Below are 9,465 nucleotides of genomic sequence, written 5' to 3' on the forward strand. Positions count from 1 at the left end.
AGTCTCTAGATGCCTCAACGGTAGATAATCATCTTGTACATAGGGTACCAACCATTCAAAGGATTGGGTAAAAACCAGCAGAGCATCACAGAGCCACTCTTATCCGCTCCCAGAATGAGAACCCAAGGTCTAGGTTATGAAGGACCTAAACAAAAAAAGAGGCAAAAACAAAAAGCTCACATGGGTCATAAATGATCATTTCAGAAAGGGGTCAACTATCATCAACTCAATGGAGAGTCTAGTTGCTTCAGAGAACATAAGGTTGACACTTCCTTTGCATCAACTCAGTCTAAGCTCACAAAGGTCCAACAACAATTCAGGTCCTTCCACCCCTTCTTCTAAAACAGATCAACATCCTCAGAAAAAGGCAACCACAGGTTAAGGCAAAGTTACAACACTATGGAGGAAAAAAGACATCTTGCATGGGTCATCATCTCATGGACTCAGGCAAGCCTTCAAAAATCTAAATTCTGTAAAATAGTCTTTCGAAAAAAATAAAAAAACAAAAAAGTTTTGAAAATCCAAAAAAATAAATAAAATATTTTAAAATCCAAAAAAATAAGAAAAGCCATAAAAATTCAAAAAGATTTATTTTCTAGGGTTCAAGTTAAACTCTTCATTATAGGATCATACTATTCTTGTTGACAAGACTAAGGAAGCTTTTGTCAAGCCCCTTTCTTTGTTTTTTTTCAACCATTCTTAATTATGCCTTTCTAACAAAATTATATGAGGACATGTCAAAGGACTCTGGACCTATCTAGAACCCAAGTATAGGGCATCGTAGAGCCATCCAAAGTCTAAATCTATCAGACAAGAAGGGACCTTTAGCAGCAAAACATACAAATTTCAAGTTGGTTTGACCTCATTCGATGGGACCCACCCTCCACATCCTAGTTGTCCTAAATATTGGCTTGACCTTGTTTGGCATGACTACAAATGATCTTCAAATCTTAATTGTCTTTGAACTGGTCTAAACTTGTTTGGCAAAACCCACAACAATCTTGACAATCCAATTCACCTTAGCTTTAATAATCATAGATAGAAGATAGAGCTTCATCATGATGCAAGGCATAGCATTAAAAGATCATTAAAGGCCAGGGATCTTTTGCCAAAATGGATCAAACTCTCATCAAAATGGCCATTTTATTAAAGTAAGTCCCTGAACCCGAGAGTCTACTGGTTGAGTTTTTGTAAATGCTCTTTTTAGAAGATAGTTTTTCAATAAAATCTTTGGAAAATCGTCAACCAAAAGTAAATAACCGACTTTCCACAAAAGTGGCAAGCACGGGTCGAATCCACAGGGAACGAGAATTACTCAATTATTTCTGAGAAATCCAATTTATTAATTCACAAATCTAAGTCAACAATTACAAGGCTAATAACAATTACAAATTAGAACTAAAACTAAATAGAAAAACACTTCAAATCTTTTGTTGCATGCCAAGGGCACTTCTGTCCTTTCACCACTTATCAATTTTTCACACTTGGACAAGAATCTCCTAGATTTTTTAATATGCTTTTCAACAAAATAACACAGGAAAATGCAAAGTTAGTAAATAATTCAATGAAATTAAACTAAAATTTAAACTACACCTAATTTTAAAGAAATTAACAAAAACAAACCTAATTAACACTAACAGATCAAATCAAATAACAAAATAATTCTAAAACTACTCAATCTAGGTCTAACTACGTTAATCGATGCTGATAAACTGATTATAATGCAGAAAACACTGAAAATCAACCAAAAATGGATAAAATGATGAAATGACTATATTACCCCTAAATAGTGCAAAATGACTTCTGACAACTTTTCGTACACAGACTGTTTGGCAAAACAAACAAAGTTCAAAATTCTTGAGATTTCTTCTATTCTGTAACTAACAGATTCAAGAAACTGACAGTTTTTACAGAATTAAAAAATGATATCTGGAACTCCAGATATAAGTGTTTCAAAACTAGGGAAAATCTGGATATCGCAGGTCCCGAAATTTGAAAACTCGAAAAAGTTGTTTTCACAAAACGCTTAAAACCCAGACCAAATCAACTCGGAATGAGTTGAAATTTGGTCCGTAGATAGTGAACACGCCAATAAAGAGAATAAAAAAATAATTTCTAGAAAAATAAAAAATTTTGCACATAAAATGACGAGTATGCGACAGGGAAAAAATCGGTTTTCAAGTTCAATACACTATTCACTTTGGAAATCTATCTTTAGCACTAAGAATGCAACCAAAATGCAAATACCATCCTAAATGATGCTAAATGACAGGCACGATGCAGAGGATGAATGCACTTGAATGACGAAATAAAAATGCAAATACACCACACGACTAAATGCTAACAATAACTTCAAGAACACACCAAATGCGATTTAATCTAACTAATGATGCAATATTAAATAATCTAGCTTGAAAATCCAACTTAAAATAATCTAAAACTGCAATCTATACTAAATGTTAAACTAACAACACACTTGCACAAACACATATACTTAAAAATAGAAATACAACTGAACTAATTGAACTAACTAGGTTATATAAAACCACTAATGATCAAAGTTAATTAGAAACCAAAAATTAACTAAGTGAACCGATTTGAATGAGAATTAACCTTAGCTAGACTCACGGCTCACCCTATGGACTCTCTAAGTTGAATCAGTCACACACATGAACTAAAATGGAAACGTAAAATTCTAATTCTAATTAACTAAAAAAAAGACGAAAAGTTAATCCTAAATCTAAACTATGCTACTATGGCAAGATAGATAGAAAAGTGTAAATGCTTAAAAATATTTTTGGAAACTTGGGCTATCCAAAAATCGTCCAGCTAGAGAGGAGTTACACTTCTTACTTACCTTTGCTCAATTTGGGAAATTTGAATCAAACCAAAACCATCCAACCCAAAGGAAGATCTTTTCTTTAATTGATTTGTAAATCAATTTGGAAAGTAAGAAAACCGTCCAACCCAAGGGTCCACACATTTTGAACTTTCTAAAAATGTTTGGAAAACAAATAAATTTCTTTCTCAAAACCGTGGACACCCCATTTGGCAATCCAATTGAATTTCAAAATAACTTTCCAAAGCTACACAAGTAACTCCCTTCTACCTTGGCTAGGCAATCAAAATTTAAATCTTTCTTTAAATGCTCCACACGATTTTAGAGAACCTCAAAATTACCAAAATGATTTACACACCTCAATTACTCAATTCTCCTCTTTCTAAAAAAAATGATTTAACCTAATTGAATGACATATGTTAGCACTAACTTACTAATTACATTATTTCAGTAACTATACAATACATGGGAAACACGACTTGGCAAAGACTAAATGAAATAAATAACAATATAAAACTACCTAAACAAGACTACCTAAAAACATTTCTATATTCACTATTCAAATGAACCTAGACACTGAATTGAATCTACCTAATCCTAAAAACTTGCCAACCAAAATCTAAAGCTCAAGCTGGACCTCTAATGGCAGACGTCCAACTTGGAGAAGACAATCTATTCTAACACATAAGACTCGATTTTAGATAAACTAGCGAAATCAAAAATTTTTTTCTTGCTTTTCAATAGGACAAACTAACACTAACGAAAACTACCTTAATTATTCGACAAATTAAATATTGAAATTGTTGTGCATGACCTACTGGGATTTTGGCAAAAATAAAACAGAAAAACAAACTAAGCCAAGATAAAGCAACTAGCAAGTATAACACGATGCACCTAGCTAATGTACTAAAAATGATAAATCTAATTTATAACTGACGACCCAACTAAAAGAAACAACACTTATTTATCATAAAATGACTCGAAAACAAACAAGTTGGATGCACAACATTGCTGCACGAATGACAATAATCTGAATTGAAAGAGGCAATATAATCTACTAGATTAGATCTAGCCGATTGAGTCTTAATCCAACGAATTTACAAGAACAAATCACACGACACATTTAAAACTAACCCCACTCAAGTTTTCTAATCAAATCATACTGAGAATGACTAGAACAAAATATGATTAACACAGTTTACTGTAAAAAACTTTAGAACTTACACTCCCTAAAACGCCAAGATCGGCTAGAAATAGTCTAGCCGATTTTTTTGGTTTTTAATTGAAAACACAATCTAAATTAGACTCAACGACCACACTGGATCAAAAATAAATTTTAAAAGACATTTTTCTGTTGAAACCTTACAGAAAACCAAAGACAACAAAAGACTAAAATCGGCTAGAAAGGGATTTAGCCGATTTTCACGTTTTGGGGCTAAAAACTGAAAGTAAAGACTCTAACACCTCAAAACGCAAAACAAAATAGATCTAACGTCTAACATGCTGGTCTATGCACAAACGCTACACTAAGGTTGAAAATACAAAAACACATCGCACACACATAAAAAAAAATCTGAACAATACACCTGCACACACGTTGGGTCTTAACTAGAAGAAAGGGAAGAAGAAGACCTACCTCCAGGGCGATCCGACGATTGTCGGGAAGGAGAGAGCGGAAGATGTCTTTGGATTTGCGTCCCGTATTGTTCAATGATGATGGAACGTCACCATGAGAGTGTGTTTTGCAGCTGCACCATGTTGGAAATCCACCAAAGATGGGAAATGAGCCGATTCGCGATCAGAGGGCTTAGAACACCGGATGGAGGTAGAGCCGGTCCTTCTGTTGGAGTGTCTCGCACTTCCACGCAAGAAAAGTGCTTTCCACCTCTGCTACACCTGCAAAAACACAACAAATCAATGTTAATACCAACAAGGAAGACAAAGAAATGAAAGAGATGGTGAAGGGAGATGAAGAAATGCTTGGAATTCAAGCAAAGTCTTGATCTTCAATAGAAAATGGCATGAAATGGGAGGTTGGAAGAGAGCTGAAGCAAGAATCACAAGGGGGGCACAAATTCCAAAGCCAAAAACGTGTAGGGTTTGCTAAAAAATGTTATTTATACTTTTTGCCTTTTTCAGAAAAGGGTTTAAACTGAAAAATATTGCCCTGCGCCACTTTTTGAGGGGGTTTTCTGTAAATTTTTTCTAAATGGATATGCGTGTGGGTTGGATTTGGGTTTTCTAAAGATTCATCCAAGGTCCAAAACAGCCTAGTTGGGTCGGATATGGATCTGATTCACCTCGAAATCCATGTCCGAACACTAAAATAGCCATAACTCTCTCATTTTAACTCTGATTTTTCTAAAATTTGAACCACAACCCCTTGATATTAAAATACATCTAAACATGGGTTTTAAACCTTAAACTCATCACAAAATGCATGAACAAATAGCTAACATGATGTGCATTTGATGCATCATCAAATACCCCCATGCTTGAGTGTTTGTTAGTCCCTTAACAAACCACTAACTATGTTATGCAATAAAAACAAGAAATGATAGACATGTATGCATAAAAACTAACTCACTTTCGTAGGAATCACAGTTGCATTTAGCTTATGCAACAAGCCCTTTAAACCCCTGGGTTACCCCAGTGGACGAGTAAGGTCTCGTGAGGGTTTGCAGAGATGCTACCCACAAACATCAATGAAATGCAGGAATGAATTTTTCAAAAAATATTAGGCACTTTAAGAAATCGGTTGGAGTAAATATTTCATGTAATGAACACTCTCAAAATAAATTCAGAAATCTCATGCCACTACAGTAAAAATCTTTTTCCTTCACTTTTCTAAAATTGTAATTATCTATGATTTTTCTCAGAAAGTCAAGTATTCTCATGGTATCACTCATTTATCCTCACCTGTATATTTTCTGCATAGTAATTCACAAATATTCCTAAGCAATGAAATTTTTCTCATTCAGCTCATTCTTTTTCTTTCTTTGGATTTTCAATTTTTCACCATTTTTCCATTCTCTCACTTAAGCATTCTTTTCAACCTTTTGAGCACTATTTCGAATATCCAGTTTCATGAACCGTGTAGCGAGCGTTGGGTCAGTGACTCCCAGGCCAGACGACCTTAGGGCACTAGATACAGAGTATCCCTCAGACTTAATTGCTCGAGTCACTAGACCTTTTATTCTAATAGTTCACGTATAGTCTTTCTCTCGTCATGTGCAATGTCTCTATCTCTTAGGCTTTCTATGCAGTTCATGTAACAAGCTTTCGAACCGGTGGCTTCGAAACCAGATGGCTTTAGGGCACCAAGTGTAAAACACCCTTCAGATTCTACTTGCTCAAACTACAAAGGCCACAAATATCGACTAGACAAGAAGATGATCTTCTTCGTTATCCTTTTCGTCAAGAGACTCAAACACTTCATCTTGTGCCTGAGTTCCACTACTAGGATTCATAAAGTCATCAACAACTAAACGTAGCTCTATTCTTTTAAGCTCATCTTTCAAAAACATCTTTTCATTGCTTATTTCTTCCACAAAACATATTGTGCATACTTATACTAAAGTGATTCAAAACTTTCTAACAATCAAATACTATCTTTTCTTTGAATTTTCTCATAAATAACTACTCTATTTGAATCAGTTCAGAGATTTTTTTTTACATGGGGCTTAAAAATTTTTTAACTGTTAGATTATGCCAAAAACAATCATACATGCTATAAACTTGTTCTCAAACGCCTACTTTAGCTACCAGACATATAAAAAAAAATTTAGTGTGCATCTAAACCACCCCCCCATGCTTGAATGACACTGTCCCTAGTGGCATACAAAATATGTAAGAATGCAATGCAAATGCACACTAAAAGACAATAGAATGAATATGGGAGAAAGGATAGATACAACCTGGTCCGTGTCGGGTTTCTGAAATTGATTGACTTGACTTTGCAGCATCCTATGCATATCTGATTGCATAATTTTCTGCTCATCTGATCAATGTATGTTCTGAAAGCTCTGCCCTGTACCTGGTAACTCATTCTCATACACTAAATGTTAGATTCAACCTGCATAAACTAAAAACAAATGTCAGCACATATGAAATGAAAAATAAAGTACTGGAATGAAAAACAAAACTACTCTACTATGTACATATGATACATCCCTCTGGTCAAATCCTTATGCCTTCATGAGATGCACTATCTCACACTCACCATTCTGCAAAGACTCTGAAATGTAGGGCTTCAGTCTTTGCCCATTAACCTTGAATGTACCTTGGGTCTGAGGATCAAATAATGTAACTGCTCCATGTGAAAACACTTCTTTTATAATGTACCGTCCCTCCCATCTTGATCTCAATTTTCCTGGGAATAAATGCAAACGAGAATTGTATAACCAGACTCTCTGCTCTGGCTCAAACACTTTTCTGACAATGTGCTTATCATGAAATGCTTTAGTGCGAGCTTTGTATAACTTGGCATTCTCATATGCATCATTCCCGAGTTCCTCTAATTCTGAGAGCTGCAATGCTCTCGCTTTGTCAGCCTGGGTGAGGTCAAAATTCAATTTCTTGATGGCCCAATATGCTCTGTGCTCCAGCTCAATAGGAAGATGACATGCTTTCCCGAATACAAGGTGATATGGGGGCATGCCAATGAGAGTCTTAAATGCAGTTTTATATGCCCAAAGTGCATCATCTAAGCATTGGGACCAATCCTTGCGGTCTGGGCGAACTGTCTTCTCTAGAATCCACTTTATTTTCCTATTCGAAACCTCTACCTGTCCACTGGTCTGCGGATGATAAGGCATGGTGAATCTATGATTGACAGAATACCTTCTCAGCAGAGAAGCTATCTGTACATTCCTAAAATGCTTGCCACCATCACTGATCATCGCATGTGGCACCCCAAAATGACTGAAAATGTTGTGCTTAATGAACTTAAGCACCACTCTATGATCATTGGTCTTGGTTGCCACAACCTCGACCCACTTGGACACATAATCAACCGCCACTAAAATGTATAAATTTTTGATTGATGGCGGAAATGGGCCCATAAAATCTATGCCCCAAACATCAAAAATCTCGACTATCAAAATCGGGAGCAAGGGCATCATGTCCCTCTTGAACATGTTCCCAGTCTGCTGACATCTAATACATCTCCTGCAGAACTCATGCGCATCTCTGTGGAGCGTGGGCCAATAAAATCCAGAATGCAAAACCTTTGCAAGTGTCTTCCTACTGCTAAAATGCCCTCCACATGCCAAAGAATGGGAAAAACTAAGAATAGACTCGTACTCCTCCTCCGGAACACATCTTCTGATGATCTGGTCTGCGCAATATTTGAACAATTCTGGTTCATCCCAATAATATTGCCTCACCTGAGATAGGAATCTCTCGCGCTCATTTATATTCCAATGCTCAGAGATCTGTCTCGAAACCAGATAGTTCACAATAACAACAAACCATGGTAACTGTGATGTTCTGACTGCCATGATCTGCTCATCGGGGAAAGAATCACTGATCGGTCTCTGATCCTGCGTAGTCTCCACGATCAGTCTAGACAGATGGTCTGCTACTATATTCTCGCTACCCTTCTTATCTCGAATCTCGAGATCAAACTCCTATAGTAACAAAACCCAACGAATGAGTCTCGGTTTGGTGTCTTTCTTGCTCAAAAGATACTTCAATGCAGCATGATCGGAATAGACAACCACCTTCGAATCGAGAAGATAAAACCTAAACATGTTCAATGTGAATACTACAACAAGTAGCTCCTTCTTTGTCATGATATAATTCATCTGAGCATCAGACAGAGTTCTACTTGCGTAGTAAATCACATAGGGATTCCTGTCAATCCGCTGTCTTAAAATGGCCCCCATCGCATAGTCAGAAGCATCACGCATGATCTCAAATGAGAGCGTCCAATCCGGAGGTCTCAGAATGGGTGCAGTAATCAGGGCCTCTTTGAGAATCTAAAAGGCCTTCATGCAATCCTCACTAAAATCAAAGGGCTGATCCTTCTCCAATAAAGTACAAAGCGGTCGAGAGATTTTACTGAAATCTTTAATGAACCGCCTATAAAATCCGTCATGCCCTAGAAATGACCTAATCTGCCTCACAGTGGTAGGTGGAGTCAAACGAGAAATGGATTCCATCTTCGTTCTATCAACCTCAATCCCTCTCTTGGACACAATGTGTCCAAGCACAATCCTCTCCTGGACCATAAAGTGGCTCTTTTCTCAGCTCAGAACTAGGTTTGTCTCCACACACCTACTTAGTACTTGAGTAAGTTTTTGGAGACAATCCTCAAATGAAGAGTCATACACCGAAAAATCGTCCATGAACACCTCCATGACATCATCTATCATATCAGATAAGATAGCTAACATGCACCTCTAAAAAGTTGTCGGGGCATTGCAGAGCCCGAACGACATACATCTAAATGCGAAGGTGCCATAAGGACATGCAAATGTCATCTTCTTCTGGTTATCAAGTTGGACCGCTACTTGATTATACCCTGAGTATCCATCTAAGAAGCAATAGTAGCTCTGTCCTGCGAGTCTCTCTAAGATCTGATCAATGAACGACAACGAGAAATGATCTTTCTGAGTTGCCAC

This window comes from Nuphar pumila, chromosome 5 (genome assembly GCF_984573655.1).
Source record: "Nuphar pumila chromosome 5, dmNupPumi1.hap1.1, whole genome shotgun sequence".
Lineage (NCBI taxonomy): Eukaryota > Viridiplantae > Streptophyta > Magnoliopsida > Nymphaeales > Nymphaeaceae > Nuphar > Nuphar pumila.